The sequence below is a fragment of the Tenebrio molitor genome, chromosome 2 (genome assembly GCF_963966145.1).
Source record: "Tenebrio molitor chromosome 2, icTenMoli1.1, whole genome shotgun sequence".
Classification (NCBI taxonomy): Eukaryota; Metazoa; Arthropoda; class Insecta; order Coleoptera; family Tenebrionidae; genus Tenebrio; species Tenebrio molitor.
Window position 1 is genome coordinate 6,764,842 of NC_091047.1, and position 27,499 is coordinate 6,792,340.

General features: G+C 39.0%; 1 protein-coding gene, 1 long non-coding RNA gene and 2 other non-coding genes across 8 annotated transcripts in view; 3 read left to right on the top strand and 1 right to left on the bottom strand.

The window, feature by feature from the left end:
- Positions 1–23,448, bottom strand: part of LOC138123107 (uncharacterized) — a 72,850-nt gene extending 49,402 nt beyond the window's left edge. The window contains exon 1 of one of the 5 annotated variants that reach the window (XR_011156730.1): positions 23,280–23,448. This is a non-coding gene — a long non-coding RNA (uncharacterized lncRNA). Of the gene's footprint in view, positions 1–2,337; positions 2,574–23,279 lie in introns of those variants that run through there. The other 4 variants (XR_011156726.1, XR_011156729.1, XR_011156723.1 and 1 more) reach the window with 4 other exon arrangements.
- The window catches only part of LOC138123106 (uncharacterized), a 107,922-nt gene continuing 83,949 nt past the window's right edge, over positions 3,527–27,499 (top strand). Inside the window, exon 1 of the mRNA XM_069037636.1 lies at positions 3,527–3,759. The gene's annotated coding sequence lies outside the window, so the exon portion shown is untranslated. The remainder of the gene's footprint in view (positions 3,760–27,499) is intronic.
- On the top strand, positions 4,424–4,496 carry TRNAK-CUU (transfer RNA lysine (anticodon CUU)). Its single transcript has one exon. It is a non-coding gene; the product is annotated as a tRNA-Lys (tRNA).
- Positions 4,802–4,874, top strand: TRNAK-CUU (transfer RNA lysine (anticodon CUU)). Its single transcript has one exon. It is a non-coding gene; the product is annotated as a tRNA-Lys (tRNA).

The following is a 27,499-nucleotide window of genomic DNA, read 5'->3' on the forward strand; positions in this document are numbered from 1 at the left end:
CGATTTCCAATGATTCGTCAGAATGTATTCAAATCGTAATCGCATCGCTTAGAGATGTATCCGAACCAACATTCCTCCATACAAAATTTACACACGTGGAACGCACGACCATGGCGCGTGGGTCGATTCCGCCCTCCAGATCAGACTCACAAACTTTTATTTCGCCCAAATAACAGGGCGAGTCGCGACTTTTCGCCTAAAACTGAGACGTGTCGGTTTTAGTTCTGACGGAAACGCCATCAATCGCTGTGCTCTGGCAGCCTAAAGGTGAGCGCTCACTCGGCCGCGTCGTCCGCAATGCAAAATATTCCGCATCGTTCCGGTGCGCTCAGAAATGTTAAAAAGTGAAGCTAGTGTGTACTGGGAATGAGGAAAAAGGATGCGCATCCTTTGTACAAGTTGAGTTATCCGATTTAACAAATGCGAGCTGGTGCACTCTCAAGTGGAAAAATTCAGCGGTGCTCAATAAATAGAAAGATATTTTCTATTTCTACAAAGCGCCAACGGAGCTAAAGTCCATTTTTTTTTTAATCAATTGTCAGCATCAAATTCGCTCAAAGAATAGGATGTATCGCCCTAAAACCTTTCGTTTCGGAACACCTCTATCGTAAAATCTCCCTAGATCAGGTTTGAGGTTATGTCAGTAATTTTCAAATGTCAGAAAAGTTTCAGGTGTAACCAAATTTTATACCAAAAGACAAGAAATAAAGACCATAATGACACTGAAAAGTGCAACTGAACATATACAGGAAAATGGGAATTTATTTAATGGGTAATATAAGCAGTTTACCTATTCATCTTTAGAATCTAACACCCAATCGTCTTCCGAATATGATTCTGCGGAAAGAATGTCCTCAATTGGTAGATTTCCCATTAATTATTTCCAGTCCTCTCTAATCAGTTCCTCGCAGTGACGAACACCATTGGCCCATATATTAAAATTATAAAAGAAAATACCTCGAATATGTGTGCATCTTTACTGAAATTTAGCATGCTCGGTTTTTCTCTCTGCATTTCTTCACGTAATCTAATCATAACCAATTTTTCTCGTTGTGTTAGATCCTTGCTTTCGGAAACTCATTTAACTTTTTATTTTTATTTAAATGTAATTGCGGCTTCACAAGCGCAAGCGCCTTCACAATTCACATCAATGACTGACATACAGTTGACATTTTACGTTGCCAACCTAATTACTATCAAATAACCAGTGGCTCATACCAACCTGATAACACTTTGACAATTGATTATAAAAAAAACAGACTAGGTTGAATGAAGAATATAAGGAAGAATCATGATTAGCACAGAATGATGTATGTTTAAGATTCGCTACTGCTGTATCAATTTTGAAAGAAAATCTTTTATTAATTCGATCCTTGCGTGGTAAAAAAAAAATGGTTGTGTAAGCAGAGACAAAACATTTTAACATAGATTATTTCAACTGGAAAATGTTCATTGTTGTAAGATTTGATAAACTGTTGACAAACAATTCTCGGTTAGTAATCTAGAAAATGTGTGATGTGAGGAACAGAAATTAAAACAGGAGTGTTGAATGTTTTCACTTGGAATCTTAAGCTGAAATGAGTTTAAGAAGCTCGGATGCTCTGACTGATGAACACATTTATTTCTTGTAGTTTTTACCGTCGACCGTGAACATGTTGGGCACCACTTGTTTGGTTTTTTATTTCGGAACCCAGCGCCGCGAAGGTTCCCGAAAGCGCTTTGAAATGTTTTTTTGGAAACAGTTGCGGTGGGAAAAGTGGAGGAACTTGTCAGCACAAACCGAGCTTAATTTATCAAGAACGCTTCCTCCGGCGTTTCCTGACCGTTCCGTATTCTGCGCCGATAAGGACATACTTTCGTTATCAATCAATTGTTTATCGACGTTATCTGCGGTTTCGTCCCTCGGCCCCTTGGGCCGGAAGTCTGCTCGTTCCCGCCGTGGCGAACGGGCAAATTTTTAATTAAGCCGGATGCTGCTCGTTTACACCAGGAAGAAAGGAAAAGAGTGCCACCCGGTGACGTCAGCCTCCCAGCAATTTCCATCCTTCGTGATAGACATAACAGGCATCTTAATTGCTGTCCGGGATATTTCTCGAACACTTGTGCATTCCAACAAGTGTTTATGTTTCAGCATACACGCGTTTTTGTGCGTGTTTTTCGCCTCCGTGTATATTTATACGCATCCTCGCAACGGATTTTGACGGGAGCGAGCAGCTGCAGACGCAGTGGCGTGCCCAAAACCGTCGCAATCGCAGATCAAACACCGAAAGGATGTTTGCTCTCGATAACGGAAACAGAAAGAGGGCAGCGAGTCTCTTCGGCGCGCCAAATATTTACCTCTTCGGCTACCGCGTCCGATTATGATAAACAGAGGAAGATTTTCGCCATAAAAATTGACTCACTCGCTCCAAATATGATGCACTTAAGTCGGCGGCTGGCAGGGTGGGGGCGGCGGCTGCTTCTTCAATCACTGCACACGCACGTTTTGCCGCGGAACTGACGGCCGAGAATGGAAGAAGACGAGAAGCCCGCGCGTTCGCCGCTAATCTGCGCGGGAACGGAATTCGGAGACGGCGACGGATGGGGGAACTCGGGAAGTGGTGGTCCATATTGTTCGGGAGCTGTATCCCCACTATCCCGCATAAATTAATAACTCAATTCGATCGCGATCATGATGCTATCGGTGCAGTTGAAATGAGATGACATCCACATTGATATGTCACATTTTCAATTCTAGTACAGGGTGGCGCGAAAACACAAGAAATTGTGACCGGTTTATTGTGCAATTTTGTGTGATCGATGACAGTCTCTCCATACCCTTTTATGTAAAAAAGTAAGAAAAAATACTTCCATCAATTCAGTGCTGGTTGTTGGTCTTCATCTACAATTTTTTTTAATTTGTGTGAGATCACAAATAGGGAGAAATTTGGAATTCAAAACTTGTTTAGGGTATCTACTACCTACTGCCTTTGTAGTGCAACCCCAAGATGTAAATTGGGTTTAGGCTGTCGGCAGCAAACAAACAGAGAGATTATTTTGAAGTTTCATCTGCAAACTGCAAAGTTTTAAGCATTGTGAAGGCCGCAACGTGGGGTTTATTCTTATAATGGAAAAAACAACAAACACATTGTAGAAGGTTTTGTATGGTTAAGTAATTTCATAAGTTATTTTTTTGTGGAAACATTGAACAAAATTCCATGCAATTTCGTTTCATTTTGACAAAACCCTGAAAGTTGTTTTCTACTTCTCTGTTTAAATTCAATCTAAACTTTTTCCAAATTAAAAAATACATAAGTTTTTGGTGAAGAACTAAAGATATCTACAACATTGTAAGAAGCTTTTTAACATCAAGTTGGCAAGTGATGCATCAGGTCTTTGCGGTTTCGAGCCACGTGAAATAATGTCTATTTTAGTTCTTTTTGTTTATAAAATAGAGATAAGGTAGAAAAAAAACTTACAGACATGATGCAATGTCGATGTAAGGACAGGATTGGGGTGATTGGAGAAATGCATAGTGATTGTATAAAAAAGTGCAGCAATTTATTTTGTGGGGAGATAGGGTTGGTTGTGCGACGTCAGGCGCATTAGGTAATGAGTCGGGAATGTGTGTGAACAAGAAAAAAAATAGTTATCAGTGTGTCATGGTGTCATTCATGTTGCGAAAAGTCCAAACATCCTAGTGGGTATCGCACCAAACCAAAACATTAGTGACAAAGTGTGAGCGATAAAGCGTGGTCATCCCACGCCAGATTAGCTTTGGTAAATATTAAACAGGACCTAACCCAACCAGTCTAAAATACGTTTTACTATTGATGACCGTAAAGAATGCGCGATAACCCCGAAAACATGTAAATATTAGATGATCGTCGAGTGGTTTTCCACTGTACGAAATTTGCTCCTTTCATCGATTATGGAGCGTCCTGAGTAGACTTTGTAGTGTCCTTGTCTGAAAATGCGGCCACAAACACCACACCCTTGCCAAGCCTATTGCCTATCTACAGGTCGCACACAAGCTCAATATGTCTGCATTCCTGGCGGTTTATTCGCTGGCCGCAGGACAGACGTTTTATTATACGGACTTTCTGAACCTACCTTAATGCCGGTTCGATTTCGTATTTCTGCGTTCGTTCGACTGGAGGCGGAGATGAATATCGTTTTTCAGCTGATGCGAGCATTTCTTTCTGCTTAGTGAAAACGAGGGCATTTTTTCTTGTTCAATGTATCTACCATGTATTGTGGTTTAATTAATTAAATTGAACAACTACAGTTGAACAATCGATACATTGATATAATAAATTCAGCTCCGTCTATTGTAAAAATTAGTTGATTATATGTTGTAAATATTAATAATTTTGGCAATGATCAATATTATTATTATTTGACGTGTTGTTTGATTACTAGATAAATCAGCAAGTAGTCATAAGCCCGGCTAGCTCAGTCGGTAGAGCATGAGACTCTTAATCTCAGGGTCGTGGGTTCGAGCCCCACGTTGGGCGCAAACTTTTTTTAATTTTTCTTTATTAAATAATTAAGAAATTGTGTTTTTAGTTCTATTATTTTATGAAAATCTAAAATTAAATTTTAATGTAACAAAAATACTTGTATTTAAATTTAATCCGAAATTAAAATGTAAAAAAACAAACGAGTGAAGCCCAGCCCAGCCCAGTCAGTTGGTAGAGTATAAAAATTTTAATCTTCACTTTGTTATATTTTCTTTTTTTTATGTTTAAATAATCGATAATTATATTTATAATTGTTACGTGTGTACTTTATTTTTGTGTTAAGCAAATAGGGTGGGCAAGCCCGGCTAGCTCAGTCGGTAGAGCATGAGACTCTTAATCTCAGGGTCGTGGGTTCGAGCCCCACGTTGGGCGCACCTTTTGCTTTTTTTGCACGCCGCCCCTTTTCCGTCCCCTATTATATTACACGAGCGATATTCGCACTTCCAGCGAGTGTTCTCGTTGTTCTCGGTTCCGGAAATATTGTTCGCCGGGCACTTAAAACGATCGGAAGCTGTGTCAAGGTAAGAGAGGTAAAGGAAGAGAAGAGTCCCTTTAATTCTCGTCTGCGGTCTCCCTTCTCCGCCGCCTCCACGTTGGCGGCGGCAAAATCAATGTTATAGTTGCGTTAATGCCCCCGGGCCATTTAAGATTGCCGTTGTGGTAGTGCGGCTGTATAGACACACAGGATATGGCGACACACCGGAAGAGCCCTGGAACACTGCAGGTTGTTATTGGATTTGTACCGACCCTGGTATCGGAGATTGCTTTCCCCGACGCCCTATCTGATTGCATTAGATTGGCGGGTGTTTTTTCCTATTTATTGGCTACTTTTAGAGGAGGCCTATTTTTCACGCACCGGTTCAGATCGCGCTTTATAATTCCGAAGGAGCTAGATTGAAGAAAATGTTGTTGTCTCGGGTACATGCAGAATTTAGGGGATGAGAGATCGCACCGCAGGGCTGTTCTCTCGCCTCTAGCACGAACAAATCACTTCTCTCACTGCTTGATGCAGCGTATTTTTTAATCAACCACGCATTCTTACTTCTAAAAGAGAATGTGAAGGATCACGTTACCAAACTAAAAGGATTCTGTACACAGATAAACTAGATTAAATTTCAAACTGGCTTTCACGGTAGAAGGATTAAGACTCCATTTTACGATAGACTTTTTTCCATAAAATTCCAAATTTTCTTTATACTAATTCAACCGAAACATCACAATCGTCGCAAAAGAATGACTTGCAGCATTCAATACATTTTCTTTTTCACTCGAGAAAAACCTACCACTTTATATCATTTGTGAGACAATCTTATAATCGTATTTCAAATATTTCGTTTTAATGTATGTAGTAGAAAAATCGATCACCGGATTTAAATCAATATTTTTTTCTTTATTCTCCTACAATAATTATAATTAATTCTGTATCGTAACAAAAGAAACCTGGAATTTTCTTTCAATCTAGCCCAAAATCCCCTTTTCTTTGTAGATGTCTTTGTATGTTTGGTTGCCTACCAATCTAGTGGTTTTAGTGACATTCTTAGTAACTTTTAAAACGCAAAGTAACTATTTATAGCCTTAATAAATGTTGCATTCTCTAAAAATGTCTGTAAAACAGAAACTTCACCCTGGGCGAAACTGCACTGTCCCCTTCTGCATCCCCTACTCGCTTGCAGCGTCTACTGTCTCTCCAGTTGATGTTATTCAGAATGCAGAATGTCAGTACCCGTTTTCTGTATTATCCGGCCATTGTTTTAAATATCAAAGCGAGCGCTTTTGCATCAAGCATCGCCTTTGTCTTTGCGACTTACGGCGTTTATGGCCAAGTTGCCGCACATTTTTAGAGCCAGTAGGGAAATTCTTCATTTTACTAATGCAGCCAATGGACGAGCAAAAATACGCGGGTCTCATTTTAATGCAGTCCTTTCTCGTTTTTGATGCTGATGCAGACGAGTCGATATGCATCTCGAAACGAAGCCACTTTCCGGAAACACGTGATCTTGACGGAAATTAAGATAAGGTCGTTGTCGATACAGAAATACGATTGAGACATATTACGAAGCAAGATTTAGCAAAATCCGATGTTATTGTTCAGTGCAGAACTGTAATTGAAGTTTAATTTGCAAATTGCATATTTTCGTTCAATTTCAGAAGATAGTCCATTTAACGAACCGTAAAATGTGAGGGACATGTTGTAAAAACAAAATTCAATTAAAATCAGACTTTATAATGCACATTTATTTAATCTGCTAATAACGGTTCGAACGTTTCCGCAAAAATAATTCTATGAAATGTTTTTTTGATTCATCCACGTGTAATGTTTCAGCTAAATTGAAATTTATTTCGCATAAGCAAAACAGAACCAATTTGCTGAACCTGTACAATCCGTAGGCACGTGATACCTATCCGTGATGATGCAAGATTTTAATGAACAATAAAATGCGAAATAATTGTTAAACAAGTTTATAAAAGCTGGCAAACAAATTTATCGAGAGCTGAGGATGTTCGTTTAGTGCTTAACTACCTGTTTACGTTATAATGTCTTTTTATACACTTGTTCATTAAGGTGAAGTTTACATTGAGTCATCAAAGTCGTTTAATTTCACTTTGGCTACATTTAGATACGAGAGCGTTTTTCATAATGTCACAAGACGCTCTACTTGTGAAGTTAGCGGTGACGGTAAATATTGGTGTTGGCGCAAATGCGCCATCTTGAAAAACGAAGAGTCACAGAATATCGTAAAAATAGCCAGACCTACGTTTTTGGAGCAGTGCAAACTCTCAAATTGATCCAATTGTTATCAATTTTCATTTTTCATGAACTCATTTCATCAACTTCAAATGACAACTGGGACAAAATATACTATTCAGTTCATTTTATAAATATTTCTTGTTACGTGTGTCGGTTTGGATGGATGTTGGATTAAATCTATTTGAACGTAAATTGGTGTGAGAGAATGATGTATATTACTTTCGGGACCATAATTCACGTTATTGGGTTTGCAAATTGCAAAAAATGATAAACGTGCCAGAAACAATATTTTTACAGCTTTGTTGTTTGACAAAGTGGTGTTTTGTAAAAGCTTTAAGCTTTAATACTTTACCATTGATTGCGTAAATGCCACAATTTGTAAAATGCAGAAATGGTGGATGCACCGGGACAGTTTAGAATCAAAAATGGTAAAAAAGTTGGAAGTGTATGATGTCACGAATAAGCATAACTAAGAAAGAAATATCATCGCTATTATACTTAATAGCCTGAAAAATTGTTAATAAATTACAAAAACGGTGAATGTTTGTAGTTTTCATTAAGGCATTATTATTTGACCGCCGAAGGAGCAGAGATAATGTTTCATCGTGAATGTCAGTTACATTTAACCTAAATGATCTGTACTCTTTAAATCGACGATTTCACGATTTCTGGGAAGACATCACTGATTGTTGTAGTTTTAGCTTTTTGAACGGTATAAGCGATCAAAACAAGAATTCGAGGAACGCTCAGAAACGTAAGATTGAAGCAAACTACTTCAAGAGTTGGAAACATAACCTCAAATAGCTTGGACGTAATGACAGCGACATAACCGCGGCGAAGTCCCAATTTGGACAGGTTCCCAGCTTTGAAACAACGTAGACCGTCGCTCGCCCCCCACCGGGTAGTCGAATATCCATTTCGTGGACTTTTTATGCCCAGGATCTCGTTTTTGTCGGCAGCAAATTGTCCGATGAATTTTAAGATTCATGTCGAGTGCGGCCCCAGGGATGGTCCTGGCGTGTATAATACAAGATTGTGCAAGTCATCCCTGCGTACCTTGGCCGATCACGCACGCCGTCCTCTCCATTCATCAGAGGGACATCCTGATGGATACCGTGAGTCACTGTCGCCCCGCTCCAGGGGCCCGCCGTGACACAGCGGCCGGTTGCGTGGCAACGTGCGACTCACCCTCCGGCGTCATGTGTTGTTCAACAATCCAAACACGGACAGGTATTGTTAGAAAATGAACAAAACTAACTCAATTCCCGGGCCGAAAACAATAAATTCGTAAAATGAGCTTTCCGCGATCGCGTTTTATCGAAACCGCCTCGCGATCGCTCCGAATTGTTATGCATCCTTCATGAGGTCGACGCCGACTCTCCGAAACATTCTATTTAGGGAGTGAATTTGCCGAAAATGGGATTAGATTATATGAAAAGAAAGGGAGAAGGAGAGCGCGGCTTAGCCCGCTTATCAAATATGTTGTGTTTCCTGGCGGGATGTAATAAAGCCTTCTGTCGGCTTCCTCTCTTGTGATTATTGATTGGGGAGGCGAAAGGGGCAAGCCAAGTCCATTTCTTGGCCGTCTGGCAGGAGAGCTTTATTCAATTACGCATCAATCAGAATTAGAGGGATTAGTGTAGAGATAAACTGGACTAAGTGTACTCTCGTTTAAGTCCTGCTAACCAGGTTAATTGTCGGCGAACATTGCCTTTGCGTCTCGACGTACTAATGGACATTATTTGTCGGATGGAATGAGCTTGACGGTCTATCCACCCAAACATGGTCGCTGGGCGCTCTCGAGGACCCAGCGGTGGATTCGTGTTTTCGCAACCACCAACAAGTTTTCCAACCAACGAACTAAAACCACGTAGCTCACGAATATCTCATTTTCTGTGTCACAACTATAGTTGGCGCGGCGAACCACTGGAATAATCACGAGATGTTCACGTGATGATTCGTGTTCGTAGCGGCGTCTTGAAAAGCCTGATTTACTTTAAGAATGGATGGAAATTTTCCCTGCACCATACTTCTTAACGCGCACCTTTTACCCAATAAGAAACCATCCCCCGAAAATCACGTGGAGATAACGCCAGTTTATTACTCCAGTGACTCGCCGCGCCGACTATAGAACGCGGATACTGATCGGTGTAACCCACAACAACAACAAATGCTTCATTAGTTTTTAATTTTGCTTTAATTGGTTTGAATATTAATTTTGCAATTTGATTATTTAAATTCGATTTTGCTATTGCAAAATTTTCACTGCGTTTTGTGATGACTTCATTATTAATAATGACAATTTTATTGCCTCTCACAACATAAATTTTATTTTATTGCGTTATTCGTGCCTTTAGATTCACTGAATGTTCGTAATACGATGTAATAACATGGAATGTGAATTTTTTAGTGTTTTAAATCAGAAACAGTACGTTTATTCGTTTGTAATTTAAATATGACTAGCTTTTATCCACAATGGCTGGAAATATTTTAAAATATCTATATATCTTCTGCATAAGAAATACAGGCAGATTATAACGAGCGTTCAAAAAATTAATAATTTACGCCAATGTTTATTAACTAAATAAATTTGACATTTGACATCTATGATTTGATAGCTGAACCTGAGCCATAAATTAACGGAACATTTGTTCTTTAACCTACTTGATGATTCACAATTGTCAATATTGTCTGATACATGCTTACGATTAGCAATTAGGTATTTGGAGAAGAGCTTTAGAGGGTTTTAAAGACTTTAATAAATACACTTCTTTAGAAAATCCAAACCTGTTTCAACATTAACAAAAGCTGTTGTTGCTGAAGTGTAGACAAACCAAAAAATAATAACGTAAAACTCCCCGAAAATGTTTTTAGCGTTTGTTCTAAACTTCTAAAGAATTCTACTCTTACAGCCGTTGAAAAATATTTTTCTTAATTGTGAAATCGAACAAAGAGTTTTGTTAGAAACGTGAACAATTATTTTTAACCGTTTCCACGGCTTTAATAGTAAAAAAAAAAAAAAAACAAAACAAACACGTTTTTTGCTTTTATATCCGGCATTCATCCAGATTTTCCTCGAGCTGAAACTCGACCGCACTAAATAACTAAACAATAAAACCAAATAAACATTTTTTCTCTTCGCTGAAATAATACTCGCCCGCTTAATTGAGTTTCTTGTTTTGCTTACAAATTCTTACGTTATGAACCGACTTTCTTCTCTAGCAACCCTCCACGGAGACTCAATATTGCACAAACAGTTAGCAGTTCTATTTGTATTGATAGCGTGCGATCGAAAAAAGCGGATCTCGTTACGACTTTTGTTCGGTGCGGTTGATGAAATTAATAAAAATCTCGCGGGCGCCGCCCCATCGATTTCCGTGGTATTTATCGCGGGTGCAGGACGAGTGAATCGTCCTGTTTGATGGTCTGGTTAGCTCATTAGTCGCAGGTTAGGAGCAGGTTCGTGACGCAATCAATTAGGGGCCACGTGACTTCCCGTCCTCCTCTATTATTCATAATAGGCATTAGCAAATGAGTCGGGGGGCGGCATCTGCGGAACGACAACGGCTGCTATTAAACAGGACGATATGTATCTAGGAATCGGCGCTTAATTACCCCATCAATATCGCCCTCTTGAGCGGCGTCGTCGAGGTGTAGGCGCGGCCCTCCGGACGAAAACCCGCTAATTGTTGGTCCTGGCGCGAGAGGGCGCCGACTCCTTCCCGAGGAGGCCTCCCTTATCGGTCCGAGATAACGTGACGGTGTGGAGAAGTGACGTGGAAGAGGAAAGTCGCTCCAAATCCGACGGCAAGCGTCGAGTTTTAACGTGCTTCCGTTTCTACATGCATTTTATACTTCGTTCCCTTTTATCTACTTAACTCTCCGCACCACTTATAATTCTCCCTCCGACGCCGCCGCCGCCGCCGCCATCAGCCTCTTTTTCATCCCGGTACATGACGCGAATATCGCCGCCTTCAATTCCTTCACGACGGATAAATACTTAAAAATTGCCAGTCGGAATTAATGCGGGATGGAAACGTGGCCTGACTGGCTTGCCACAGCACAAGCCGGGAAGGAAACGCCGGCCATAATTAAAAAATACATTCATGTTTTAATTGGACCGTGTCGTACCTTTATGCGCGTCGTTTTCTGTAAAATTGCGTTGTTTTACGCCCCTCTTGATGTCGTCAGGCGCTTTTATTTTGATGATGCAGATTAACATATCGCGGGGCAATCACAAAACTGCTACATCCTGTGGGGTGAGTTGCACCATGTATTAGGAAGCGTCGAGTGGGCTCATAACGTGCCGTCTCGCCTAGACGCTGTATTTTATAATAAATCAGCAACCGCAAGCAACAGGGTTGAAATTTATGGAAAATCGTTTCTTTGCTGCATTTAATTAAGCTCCTGTGGTCAGATGAATTGCTTCGGAGGAATTTTTAAGGAAATATATTTTCAAGAGAATGTATCGCGAAATTCGACGCAAAGTGGAAACAGTGGGACTTGATGTTTGGCACTTTTGTTTGGAATTCATTGCCATTACAAATGTTGCACTGGAATATTCATACGGCGACAATTATTCAGGCTGAGCGCATTCGACGACAAGGATCACACTGGGAAAGCGTGTTTTTCGAAGAAGTCGAGTCAGTTCGCTACACGAAAATTTAAAAGTCAGATTAATTTGCTCGACAGAGAATAATTATTTTTCAAACGGACTTTCTACATTTTTAATTCGATTTAAATTAACGAAGTGCCAAATTAAACTCTGTCTAGGACAAATTAAAACACAAAAGTACAAGACGGTGTTGTGCAGTTTAACCATTATATCATAGTGAAATTTTTTTTCTCTTGTTTTGTTATATCGATTTTTTTAATTACACTGACTTTTCTTTTTACAGTTCAAAGACAAAAAATAATGTCAATATTAGGTATGTGCAAAATTTTATTTATTATTTTATCATGGTAACGTGCGTTCAAAAAATGTTTTGGTCAAGTGATCTGATGTGTGCGATTAACGTATTACGTAGCTTCATCAGCTGCATCAGTTGCAACATCTGCAACAAAAATGTTTTGTGTTTAGCTGTTATTAAATTTGGTAAGTGTCTAATTAATATTTTCAAAATTGCTGGTTATTGAAACATCTTTTTCTATAAGTTTGAATGAAAATAGTTATTAAAGACTAGCCTGGGGATTGCTCGCGTATATTAAAGAATGTGACAACGCCAATATCAAACTGAATTTTAATTTGAAAGTTTCTCGAAAGTTTCGTGTAACTCTTCACTTAAGCTATCAACTGCTGAAGCGTTGTGAAAGAAAAATAAGTAGCTTCGCAAATTTAAATCCGTTTAAAAAAATCTACTTATTCAACTAATCAAATTCAGAAATGTACTTAAGTGAAGCAGGCAAATAATCGTATCTTAGGCCATAATGAAACTAAAGCAAGAATTCGATGAAAAATTAGATTCCGACGTTTAGGGTGGCAATGTAAAAAAATCTTACGACACTACCGTACGGCGTTTACAATTAGATTAAAATTCACGAAACACAAATAAGCGAGGCGAGCTCATTACACCTAGATATGTGTAGAAAATCTATTCATTAGTTTTTGAATTGAGTGGATTTAAACTCGAAAATTAATTTACATATCGAAATAACAAACAACAATTTTAATCATATGTAGATAAAAATATTATGTAGATGAATATTTTGAATGCAAATATATATTTCCAAATGTATTAAATTGTTTAAAAAAATATTGATTGATATAATAGTTTTTGTGGATATAAATACACACATTTCCAATTTATGTAAACAAAAGAATTTTGTAATATGTGCTTAATACAGGGTGATAAATGAGTATGGTCGAAGCAAGCCATGCCCATGTTATGAAATTTTTGCCGCTTCACACAAACATAATTGTAGTGTGGGGAAATTTTCATGTGAGCTGTCAATAGTGTCAATTGACATCTTTATTATTACTTAATTTAATACTTATCTTGAAACTGTGTTTTATGTCGTTTAATTCAATTAATTAGCAACAGTTAAACTTCGAGAAAATGAATATTTAAGATTCCAGTCAACGAATCTCATCAAAATACGAAGGTGCGAACAGAAGATAGATCAAAAGATTCATGAATATGATCAATTTTGTTAAATATCACATGATATGTTATGTTACAGTAATTTAACAGTAATTTGATCGAGTTAGAAATTGTTATTTAATAATTCATATCGCTAGCTTGCTCTGTCGTGGGGACTTCCCTCATTACTAAAGAGTATCATTTTCCGTTATATTTTATGTAGATATATTTTTAGTTAAACATTAAGTTTTAAATTTTTTAGTTAAACATAAGCAGATAAGAAAACATGTATATACAGGGTGTTTAAAAAATGCCGCACAAAATTATAGTAGTGTTCAGAAGCATTTGGTAAGTGAGGGAAAAAAAATAAAAAATCTTGAGGTTAAATTTGCACGTGGATGAAGGTTTTTTTATGGTGAATTTGGCAAATGCCTGCACTTACCAGTACCTACTTTAAAAAAATTGTTTCATCGATTTTTGCATAATTTTCGATAATTAAAAGAGGTAAATCGCATTATTATAATTAAAGACCACAGAGTTTGGGTTAAAAAAAATCAACCTTCTATTCTGCATACTTTAGTTGCATTTTGGGTGTTATTTAGTAATTATGTATAATTACAACTAACAACGTTTAAAGACCTTTACAAAAACTCTCATTGTGCAGAGAAATGAAGACCAAGAGTTTTTTAAATATTTTTCCCTCATCTACCAAATGCTTCTGAACACCGTACAATGATTTTAGGGCGGCATTTTTTAAACACCCTGTATATAAGGTGCCCCAAAATTCGTGGAACAGCTTAGCAGTACGTTGTTAAGTAGTCATAAAATATCAGGTAAAAATGTTTTTAAAAAATCTATCTTCTTTTTTGTAAAAGATATGGATCTTTTTGTTACACTAAATGTGGCAACATTTAAAAGCATTGTATTTATCCCAATCATCTGCAATTTTTTTTTTTTTTGAATTCATGGAAATAACAAAGAACAATCAACGCCATGTTGCCATATACATATGTTATTTGAGGTAAAACCGACACAAAATCACACACAAAATAATGAAGATCACTTTTGAGCACTTTTTGAGCCCCCATATCTTCCAATCTAAAAGATACAGAATTTATTTATAATTTTTCTCATAATTTTCTAACATGAGTTGACATTGTCCCATTGAGTTATTTCGCGAATTTTGGTGCACCCGGTATATTTTGTAATTTTCAATTTCATACATAACTAAATCGAATCCCCAGAGTGTTTTGATAAAATTAAGAAGACTAAAGAAACTGTCCAGTTGCGGTGAATGTTTTATAACGAATGTTAATTTGGAAACAGGAATAGTTAAAGACTTGACGGACACTTGTTAAGCAATTATCGGATTTGTAACCATTTTATTTTGGAGTGGAATTGTCCGTAAAAACCCTCTTTCATCTTTCATCCACGTAATAATCGGGGAGCGTGTCCAGCACGAGCCCACCTACGTGAAGCACCTGGAGTTGCGACACTCCCTCATATTTAGCACTTTTGAGGGTCACGCGCCACCGTGACCTGTAATTGCTCCGGCAAACTCCGTTCGGCTTTTGATGGGTGAATGGCGACGTGAATGCAAATTGAATTAAAAGGAAATTTTGACGTGGAGTCTATTTTAAGAACGACGTTCCGGGTTAATTTCACCGGAGTCGGGGCGGGTTGACGTAACCCGATTTTGATGCACAACACATGTCGAGGTTCCGAGGGGGGTAAGATATTACGTTTCGTTTTCAGGTCATCATATATATGAGAGAGCGGCCATATCTCATTTTTACGGTCCATACAGGAAATGTTGGCAAGATTAATGTCATTCCGGACCGCCGCCGTGCTCCCTTAAAAATGTAGCGCGCCCCACTATATCGGGTAATATTTCATAATTCGGCTTTTAAAATTCCAAATGTCACTTAATGACCTATCCATTAATGGAAATGGACCGAAGGTACGCCCTGCGCTTTTTATCTCCACCTTCGGATCCGCTCCATTATAAATTTGGCAAGTTCCCGCCGAGTGCTCGACAACTTCCCAAATTGCATTTTTATGAGCATTTTGCACACTTTACATCTAGTTTAAACAAGCTCGCAGCGCAAATTACCGAATTTTTGAATTTCGTGCGATCAAAACGATACGGTTGCGCCGGCGGCGCGCCGCCCCTCGCCGGGGGCAGTCGACCCCCGGGTGGGATCACTGCAGTGTTGTTAAAAGCATTTTCACGTTGCGAAAGATGTGGTTGCCTTTTCCTAACCCTCGCTCGCATTTCTCGCCGAATAATTCGGGAAACACCTGCGACGGCCCCATCAAAAATATTTTTATTACGTCTTGCTGGGCTGGTCACGTGATCGCGCCCGACCCCCGAAAATTAATTAAAATCGGTCTTTAAGAGACTCCCGCTTTCCCTTATTGTTTGCATATTTATAACGGCGGGTTTGTCTATTTATTGCACTGTACTTAATTAAATCGTCGAATCCTGAATTGGTTCGATTTTACTGCGCCCATTTTCCCATTCCGACGCAATTTCTAATTTAGATTCGTTTTATTGAGAACGACGCTTATTATTACATAAACAAACTACCCCAAAACGCACCGCAGACCAAATTGGATACTTAAATAATTATGGCCCGACATTGATGCCTACCGCGACAAAAATAATGCCGCCGCTCCACGACCCTTAATCACTTTCTATGGCAAATAAAAATTAAACACCGGAGCCGCCGGCGGGGAGAGGCGAGGGGGCTGATAAATGTCTATTAGGAGAAAATGGTCGCGGTGGTGGATTTATGTAAAAGCAGCGTAAGCACACGCTGGAGGCGTCAAATTTATCAAAAGCTTTTCAGAATTATGAAATTCTGAATACTGAGACATCAATCTATTCTTCTTGGGGGTTTCATAAAGGAATTTTTCACCAGATAACGATTTTTATTATGTTTTGTATCAGACTTTTCATTACAGTTCTCTTATTCCATAAATCCGGCTTTATCAGATCGCATTTTACTCCACGGACTGTTGGGCTGTGACAATATTTTTATGAGCGCAGAAATTTTTTCAATCGAAATAGTTGTCCCAGAGAAATCGAATCGGTTTCCACTTGGATAAAGGAGAAAGCAAACAATTGCTAATGAATTTTTTCTCAATTCTTTAAGTGTGTACCTGCGTATCAGAAATTATATTTTTATATTGTCTCTTAATGACAGCCAAGAAATTGTTACCAGTTCTTATTAACAATTTTTTTTTGTAATAGAATTAGGAAAGTTAAAATATCAACAACAGTTTCTGTTTTGTTGATTAAATTAGAATGTCCGCAATAGAAAATAGGGAGCAACAGCTCTACGAAAGAAGAAAAAATATGCAGGTTTAGTGGGAAAAATAATAAAAGTAGATCAACAGCTCTAGTTAGCATAGATAAGATAGACTTCTGTGTAACGTGATTAAGATCTGATGACAGTGACATAATACAGAAGACCCTTTCAGAAGCCGGTTTATTAAATATTTCAGTATTTCGTTTAGGCGTTTGTTCCATGAAACTTTTTGAAGCCTAAGTTCATTTTTATATTTTACGTAACAAATATTTTATTTGTTTTTATAGTAGTTTAATATACCTGTGCGAAGGAATCATAAAATATTAACAAAGAAGAAAGTAGTTGACAGAAACAAGACGAAAGAGTCTATAGTTATTTGATTTCGATACAAAAAAAGAAAGATTGAATCAGATGTGGCGGAGAAAAGGAGAAATAACAAAATAGTTATTTATGCAACAAGTGCAAAAAGTGAATGATTATTGCACGCGACGTGAAAACAACTATAAACAACGGTTCAGTCCTGTGCGTCGTGTGTGAAAAATGCAATAAACACTCACTTTTTGCACGATCGTAGAAAAAAAATAATAAAGGATCACGTAGAATACTTAGTTAATGTATTTGACTATGACAGATTTATAAATTGATGAATAAGGTCTCTGAAGGTATATGAAGTACTTTTTGACTAGTTGAAGGCGATTGGTAATTTTTTTGGTAAGTAAAAATCTCCATTTTAAGTTTTACTTTACTATAGTACAGTGAAATGTTCCCATTGTCCAATTTGGCAAAATGTTATCATTTTTTCAAAAGAGTCTTGAGCGTAGAGGGTCTTGAGGCATACTCGTAAGTGACACTACTTATGACTAGATGATGAGTAAGAATAGTAGATTAGGCTATTCATATTATGTACAATGTCCGGCAATAAAAACTAGCCATCACTTTTCTGTCACGTCAAAATCCAAATGTGGAATTAATGCTTTAATGACACTGACATTTAAATGATGGCTAACTTTTTAGCCTAGTCAATGATTCATAACACTTTCCTTGAATTAATAATTATTTACGCAACAAGTAGGATATAGTCATTATTATCTCACTCATTGAAATTTGCACAACGAGGCTGTGCTGATCCGTATAAAACTTTATCTACTTCTGAGAACGTTTTATTTCAATAAAATTTCAATTCAAAGTCGAAATAGAAAAAGTCGCAAATTTTTTTCAAAATCATAGCAAAGCCGTAGTAACTGCATTAACAGTCTTTAAACTTTAAACGAAGAGAGTCAGATATGAAACTAGGACTGTTAATCGTTATTTTAATTCTCCTCGTTGACAAATCACCAGTCAAATATCAGTCAGCTTGATTACTGTTCTTTAATTACTTTACCGTACGGCGTGCGGTAAAATATTTACATGTCGTAGATGAAATGATTTTGTTGTGGCACTGGCCGTAATCAGATTTTCTAATTATTAAAGAAGTATACCAAAGTTAACAATAATTTTCAAAAAGATAGTTGTTCAAATGTTTTTTGTTTCAACAATTGCGGTCATCCCACTTGGATGGTGTTCAACTCTGATTGGTCAAGTTTAGAATGATTTTTCTCAATTGTTATCGCTTGAGATAGGACTTTTTTTCTCTAAAATTCAGATTACCACATTTATCCAAATGCATACTCCCTTTTTTCTCTGGGGACGCAGTTTTGGGACAGCCTGTATAAGAAAGTTTAGCATTTTTTTCAGTTTTTAAATTTTAATTGTCTTTCTTTGAGTACATCGATGCCCTTTTAACATTCAAACAAATTGGAAAAGCACGAAACTGACATTATTTCTCTTAAACTAAAATTGTCAATTTATTATACGACTTGACACAGTTTGGTTCATTTTTGATATCTTTTCACCCCCAGTTTAATTAGTTAAACACTTTTCGAGGACGCCAGCGAGTTGTTGTGTTCGGTCCCCCGTAAATCTCGCCTGCTGATCCGAAACGCGCAGAAAAAATCCCATGCCGCCCCTTTGAAGCAATTTCTCCACGAAGACTGAACATTTCGAATGAAGTGCCGCCTCATAACACTACACCGGTGCAAATTTCACATCAAACAGACGTCACCCCACCTCCCCATTGTTTTTTGCACCCTCCGCCCGAACGTAATAGGTACGTGTGTGAAAAGATAAATTTTAATTAGTGGCGATTTCCGACGTGTCCGGAGAGCCTTGCCAGAATCAATCGGCGCGTCTGCGATAAGGTGTCTGCGAGCGAGCGGGGGCGGCGCGATCATAACGAGTCCGGGGTGGCGGTATCCGCCCCCCGTAATCCCGAAAATTGAAAATTCCCCATTCCTCGTCCGGTAAAGTCGACATTCCCGGCGAGCTTAGCGCGCAGCTTAATAACGAGCGACATGCAGTTAAATGTCATTTGTTTAATGTTACGCCGTACGCTGATATTAATACAATGTGACATTTAATTTATGACAACATAAAATCATAAAGAGAGGCGTTTCAGCGAACGCGCCCCGCGATTTATGGGGAGCACACCCGGATCTGTATGCAGTATCGCGACGCTCGTCCTTCCGGACTCTATCTGATCCTGCGGCCAGGTGATAATCACTTTAATGAGGGTTTTCATAAATTTTCACAACCAACCGCACGCTCTGGACTTTTTGTTGCCCGCCACGGACTCGGTTTGGGACCGCTGGACGCGCCACGGGCGCCCTCTTTATGAGATTGTTGCTTGTTTCATTACTACTGCTGGTGTTTTTATTAAAGTTGGGCTTTTTAGCTAATGGACTTAGGTGAATCTAGCAAACTTATCGAGCTTGCCTGCTGGAAGTTCACGAGAGACCTCCGCACTACGCAAAAAATTATGGCGACAACCGACATGCCCTGCAAAATTCACTCTCAACCCGCAAAGACATTGACACAACTTCATTTTGCTAACCTCAACGTTATAGAAGTCTGAGCGACTAAAGATCTAGCCTAAAAAAGATTTTCACTCACAAAAAATGCATTCCTACATACGAGAGAAGTTGCTATAGTTAATTTATTTCACTTCAATTTTAAAGAAGAGGACCTTCAAAATAAAACAAAAATGATTAATAATTGAAAAATAATTTCAAAATCTTTTAAGAGGTGGGATGTTGGTTTTTCGTGATTTTTGTTTTTTTTTTATAAATGCAATTCGGATGTCGAGAATCAGGTTTGATGTGTCAACACCTCGGGGTTACCAAAAGACCTAAAATATTTTTTTTTGTAATTTCTGTTGGAATGTTTATTTATAATTCGCTGAAGGAAAGTGACGGCGGCGGAAATTATGTTGGCGAAAAAACACATTGATATTCAGAATAAATTTGGTATAAATCAACAGAGACGGCAGAGCAAATGTGCAAATTGCGATCAAATCCGGCGAAACGCATGTCTGGAGAGTTCCCTTTGTGGGTCCAGCTCGCTAGTCAAAATAGACGAAAGGGATAGTTAAAGCCAGTTTGACAACGTCGGATTAAGAGGATTCAGTCTCCCCTAATTTGGTTAATTTGGTTTTCATTCAATTTTGCGGAATTAGTTTATTCTGTCCGGACCGGAGCGGATCTTAGGTAAATTCGTCCCTTCTTATTATTAATTCTTTCTTAATTTAATCGCGGCCCACTCGCAATTACTCCGGTGGATTCCATCAATAACCGTCAGCTTTCCGGTGGATGGTTAAAATTTACGGGCGGCGCTACAAAAGTTGCGGTGCGGTGAATCCCCCGGCTCTCGGCGAACAAATGCGGCGGCGAACTCGAACCGCGGCATTAGCAAGTTGCCGTCGACGAAACGAAATTCTTTGATTAATTTTTCGGAACATCTTCGTCGGACAGGTACTCGGGGACGGCTTATTTACCGTGAAGTATGACGGTTTACCGGGAAGTTGCGGAAGTTGGCGCGGATGACAAATTGCTGGAGATACGGTATGACAGGGACAATTTGCGGAATAACCCTGTACGGGGTGAATACATGAATGATAGAGTCGGTAATGCAGGTTTCTGCGACCGCGGGATTACCGTTGAGCCGGCACATGTTGGAAATCCTCCAAAGACGGCCCCCATCTGGCGCATTATCTTCTGTTTATCCATCACCGCCGCCGCCGCCGCCACCTTCCGCGGGATGAACTTTATTAAGTGACCTTTCGGGGGCAGGGAAGAATGCCGCCTATGGAAATGTCAAACGGACCGACATTTATTAATGTCCCAACAATGAGGTGAATACACTTCTGTTCCATTTTTCTTTTTTGAGGCGCGCGGCGAGATCTTATTTACAAACAAACAATATTTTCAAAGTCGCTATATCAAAGTCGAAAGTTTGCGCGTTTGAGAAATTGAGACTAACACATTTTCCCTTTTGTGCCACCTTATTTGTAATTCTCCACGAATTTTTCTTTTTTCTTTTGTGGGACGCCTCTCTGACCCGCACCTGTTTTACGACGCATCAAGACGCCCCCGCCACATAAAAGACACATCTGACTGACCGACAATTATTCGATGCCAGATTGGTCTTTATTTCGACGCTCTAATCGTTTTTGCACACAACGATCTTATTTATTGCCGGAAAATGGGGAAGTCGAGGCGCACGCCGGAAATAACAACCCGAAACGCCCACCCCCGCACTATTACGATACAACACAACGGCCGCTCTTTATTATCCAATTAACTATCTGCGATTAATCAACCAAAGAAAATTAATCCCCAAAAAAATTAATTTCAAAACTACTAAAATTAAATCTGGAGGTAAGTTATTATTTCGAACCGTAGAAACTTTTTTAGGACACTCGAACATAAAGAATGCATGCAATGCTTTCATATTACGAAGACGATTTGACCTGTCATTTAATTTTTATCAAGATGTACGTCGCATTTGATGAGATGTATGTTCTAAACTGTTCCTAGAAGTGACAGTTGACAGGAGGGACTGGATGCAGCGCCAGCGGCAAGACGGCAAACTAGTCGAGCTGCGGCTGCACATCAGGAATCCAGATGAAAATAATTTTGTGTGTTGCTCTGGAATTTTGTGAAAGTTTGTCGGTGTTGAGCGAGCTAATGCGACATAATTTGCATAAATATTCCAGTATCGATTCCAGAAAATTGATTTTGTAAATGTATCATTTATGTAAGCATGCACCAAATACGTAAAAATGTTGTGATGTTATGATACATCGTAATTCCATTAATAATGTAATTCCATTGTGTGCATCCCGATTGGTGTGAACGTAAAAATAATTTCGGTTCAAAAGGGTCGAAATTGTAATTTAATCAAAACGTCAAATTTTTCCCAACCGAAAACGTAATTAATTGAATTTGTGTACTTGAAAAACAACTGCAAACGGCACGAATAAAATTATAATTTTCCTTAATTGGAAAGTCGCGGAAGGGTTCAAGTGGAATTTCACATAAATTTCAGTTCTTTCCTTCGATTTTGGTCGGAGTGATGTTTATTTTGGGGTAGGTATTAATTGTTAAAATCAATTGGGGGTTGTAATCGAACGAAAAAAATGGTGGTAGTTGAAAGGTTGAATTTAAAATGCCTTGAAATAATTGCGGACGTGACATTTAAAATATGCGGGGCTCTCCTTTCCCCTTTTATTATCCACCGTGCAACCCCGACATGCAAAATTAAAAAGTAACGCAACCCCCGAGTCTCGGCGATCTCCTCCCGCATTTTTATCTCGTTTGGCGGCGCCTCCGACGTGTGAAAATAAAAAAGAAAATTTTAGTTTAGTTTTTAGATTTAATCCCCTTTAGTGAAACTGGAAGTTAATGGTTATTTATGACTGGGTTTTCTTTTTGCTTGGCAACACACAGTCACGGCACATTGTGCCAAGCGAAGTAAAATATCTGAAAGCTCCCCTCGATTGAAAAAGTGCGAAGGGCTCAATTTAACCCTTTCCCCGTCCCTTCCCGGACCGGTTAATTAGATTAATTAAATCCGCCGGAGGAAGCAATTTGGATACAATTTCCTAATTAATCCGTGTAAGTATCTTGACACCTTTTTCACCTGTTTATTTTGCGTCCTCCTCCCCGTCCGATATTCGCGTCAGGTAATTCGAATAAAAGTGAGAAAAGGAATATAAATAGCCGAATCACAATGGGCCGTAGCGTTAACCTCGTGTATGCGGCGGAATAAATCTCTGGCGAACTAAAGACCCCGGGATAACCACCGTCTGGTGGTGGTTTTTTCCGGGCAGGGGAGTGATTTTTAATTCAGGAGAGTCCGGAAGCTGGGGAGCCGCGCTGTAAATCCGGTCGAGATAAGCGGTTCGAACCAATTTACAAAATAGAAATGTAAATTAATTACGCGGGGGAGGGGAGGTGCGAGGAAGCAGAAGAAGAAGAAGAGATTCAATCTGGGGACACAACAATGTGCAATGGGGGCGGTATTCATATCTTCGGATATGACCCATAAATATGAAAGGTCGTTTTTACGAGTCCCGATATTATGTCTTTTATTGACGGCGCTTTATTGACCTTCGTTGACCCTTTTTCGGAGGTCCTCGAAGGGACTAATTGGCAAAACAAGAGACAAGCGGCGCCCCATCGAGCACCGGAGCTTTTTGCCGGATTTCGTAGAGACCGCCTGAAAATGGATCTATGCGTGCACTATTTATCGGACTCACCCTCGGAGCGCAGACTCGCCTCGTCTTCAGCCAGCTGACGACACTCGAAAGGGCACCGGTGGAGGCGGCGACGCCGCCGCCGAACTATCCGTGGAACAAGCCTCCATCGGCAACCGGAAAAATCACAAAAGCTCTTGTGAGAAATCTGAGTGACGATCGAACCCCCGGCTGCGACGCACCAAACCCGACAAGCTTCCGCGAAGTGGTGCGCGTCAATCCACCCTCACTTTATATACCGGGTAGGGGGGATGGATGCTGCGCGTTACCAAGCAACCTCGGATCATAATCATATCATACACCACCACCCGCCCGGTGGGGGGCTAGGGGAGGCTCCGGGAGGGGGGTGGCATTGCTCTTTTACAACCTCTCTAGTGTGATCGACGACTGGCCGATATTGATAATAAACGGTAACTAAGGCCGTTTTGGGCATTGTCGCATAATTGATAATAAACGCGGACGCCGATGGACGCTTCGTTCGGGATTATTGTGCCGAAGTTTCGTCCGTTAAAAATTTAAGTAGAGGTGTGCCATTAAAAGTTTCACGCCGTCATTATTGCCGAGTTTGATTGGGATGGGGGCGGTTAGGTCGGCCCCTAATGAACTAATTTCGTAAAGAGCTTATTAATTCTGAATCATCCGGAAAAATTCCAAATCCTTTCGCGCCCCCGGGAAATCTTTGACCAAAATTAAGACGAACAACTAGTCCAGCATTTTTTGCACGGGGTAAGTTTGCATTCGCATCGAATTATCGATTCAGCCACTTGACTGACACGCGTCCACCCCCGAGCTCGCCTCATCCGCGTTTTTAAAGGAAGAGTAGACACAAGGTTATTAGAAATTTGCATCTGAATGGAAACTACTGAAGGAATGAATAAGTTCGGCACACACTGCAAGTATGCGCATACGTAACTACCCCCGCGAATTTAACTTTATAATATAATTTGGCCACGGAACAAATTCCAAACACCAAATCGCAAAACAAAAACGACGATTGCCGCCGAAGGATTACAAGTCCTGGAATTCGCTCCGGCTGGATAACAGTCAAACTCCGGATTTTCTCGTTTTGTGTTGATTGATGCGAAACTACTGAGGTAAGGGTGTAGTTGTGCGAGTAGAAAAGATGGAAACACATGGAGCTTTAGGAGACGAGAGTAGTCGATGCGGAAAATAAAGGGACAGTTTTGCGAAAGATGTTGGTGACAGTACATTATACAGACGCGCGTTTAAAAAACGAACAAGAGCTTACACAACAGATAAATCACGTGAACGTCAATGCGAAATTAGAAAAATACACGTTACCGCTTTTTGGGAGTAAGGACTGTGCGATCCGGTTTCCGGTGTGCCCCCGGATTAATTACCTTTGTACATTTAGCAAAACACGAGCATTATTCACGCTTGATTTACTAAAATTTAATCAATATGAAGGGGCGGCCGAATTTCGGTAACCAGCCTCACTTCAATTATTCCTTCCTAGATCCTGCACAACTACAAAATGCCGCCGTATTTATGACCGGCCCCAAATAATTAACGGCTCCTGGTTTATGTTTAATGAAAATTTCAGGCCCCTGCAAAAACATCAAATTGATATTTGAATATCGTGACATATGACAACCGTAGACTGCCACCATTATGAGATATGAAAATTACTATAAACAATCAATCAAAGTTTCAATTTGGCGCCGATTTGCCGAACAAACACGGAATAAATGGAGTTTATTCACCTTTCAATCACGATCGGCACATCGCTCGTTCTAAGTCGAACCACGGGGTTTTGGTGTAATGGAATTGGTGATTATGACGTCATTATCAAGTGTTAATTATACAGCCGCAAGCTTAAAGGAGCATTAGCAAAGCTTCAGGTGATGCCGTGGAGAGTTGGCCGCGGTTTGGGGCCCGTGAAAATTCACCAATCCGAAGATTATTCCACCGGTGGAAGGTGAAGTTCAGGTGATGGTACCGAAGTGGAGAGGGATAAGTGAGAGAGGTTCCGGGTGCAGATGCAATAAATAATGCTCATAAAGTGGATTATTGACATGTGGAACTCCGAACTTCCAACTCGATTTCAATTCTGATGTCGTCTCAGAGAGTCCTAATTTGAACTGTGCCGTTTGTCGACAAAACTTCATTTTTGTTGGCAATTAGTCAGTGCATTTTATGCCAAAACTTTCATTTTATTGTTTTAACGTTTGCTTTAGCCGTTCTTGTGCCAATTGTGCAAACGATTCACAAAAGCTGTGCTAAATTCTGTTAAATTAAAAACTACAAATATAGTTATATCCTTAGAATATTTTTTTAGGCAGCTTTAATGAAAAAGGTCATTTTACGTACTCCCAAGCGGACGAAAAGTAACTCTTTTTCGGATGCACTTTTCAAACGCACTTTTTCGGATGCTGACCGTGGCGACATCTGTTGGTCAGTTTAGTAAGTTAACAACTAAACCCACAAAACCGAGTAAACCGACTGAAAATAAAGAAATATTTGAGAGTTAAATTTAACCAAAGTATTTTATTTGCCCGAAAAAGTGTTGTATCGTTTATTTCTGGTGCTTATTTGGTGCATAATAAGAAAATGAACGTTCATATAATCGATAGCAACAGCGAAAGTGATGAATAAATGACTAATACGCCGCCGGACATTGCAGATCATAATCGCAATAATTGTCCTGTCACCATAAATTATGTAAATAAGTAATTGTATTGCAAATTGTAAATTTGTCGTTTTATTGACAAGCTGATAAAAAATACTCTAGAAAAGACTCTTAACATGTACCTATTAATAAATGTATCTATTTGAAAAACGTAGATACAAAACAAATTTGTGATTTCTTTTGCTTTGTAGTTCGTGCAGTCGCCTAAAAAATTTAATTTAATGTGCCTCGGCCGCGCCTCGGTTAGAAAACCCAGACTCGGACGAAAAAGATGCACTTTTTGGCCTCGATTCACAAATAACTATTTTTAAACATTTTACATTAGGTGTCATTAAGAAAAACTGTCTAACGTTGCAATGTTTATGCATCTTTATCTATAAATTAATAAAAACTTTGAAACTTTACCTATACGTATATTATGAAAATGTTCATTATGGAAAGAATGTAATAAATTCTTTTGTCTGAAGCTTTAATTAAAAATAGAAAAAGTATTTGAACATCGAGAAACCCTTAAACTTGAGCTGAAAGTATTTGCTAACAGTTTTTTCCATTTTTATTTTTTTAACTATAAATTAGAAAGTCTTGTAAGGATTTTGTGAACAAATGGTTCTACTCAATCTTATTTCTTTTCTGTTTAAAATTTTTACCGCCGCTTCGGTACAAATTAAAGTTGCAGTATTTGTCTATTTTCTTCTGCTTTGTAAAAGATAGCTACGTTGTCATTTTACTGTTACTAAAAATATTTTCACGTAAAATAAATTCTATTTCACGATGTCCAAGGGCTTAAATTATTTTTTGACTAAAAAACATTTGATGTCATTCTGCGTCTTTATTAGACATTTGTTATGAATACACAAAATAAAAAAGGGTCACATGTGGAATTGTTATATTATTTTTGGAATAAAATGAGATAATTTACAAGTCGTGTTGGTAATAAAAGTTTTAATAGAGCTATGGGGTTCTATCAAAAACAGAGTGGAAATTAAAGTTGAGTGAGATAATGCATGAACTCAGCATTATCTAAAATTGATTTAATTAAAAAATAATTAAAAGGATAATTTTGGAATAATCTGGGTGTGAGGACTTTTATTATTATTAAATTTGTTTAAAAACAGTGAAGCGAAGCGGAAAAATGTAAGCTGGAAGTGTACGTGCAAGGTTGGAAGGTGTATTATTGAAAAATTTAAAATAATTTTGTGTAAAAATAAAGTCGGCGAGCTAATGGGCGTTTAATCATGAAAGCAGAGTGGTAAAAGTGTTATCTTACTGTGCCATATTTCGTTTTGTTCCAGTGGAGAGGGAGGGGCGATCGAGGGGGCGTTTTAATGTTTTCATCGTTCCACAACAGTACGTGGTCCTTATGAAAAAAAATTCTAATAGGGCCCCACCATGAGGAAGAGGGTGTTGATATCGAGTCTATCGAAGAGTTATTAAATAAAACAGCCGACGTTCCGGTCCCGTTAAAACAGGTATCTATGTTGTCGATAGTGACCAAAGTTCCGGTTAGAGCTGAAACGATGCGATATCTAACAAAACACCGTTCTGATAACGAGCCGAAACAACGCGCGCCAAC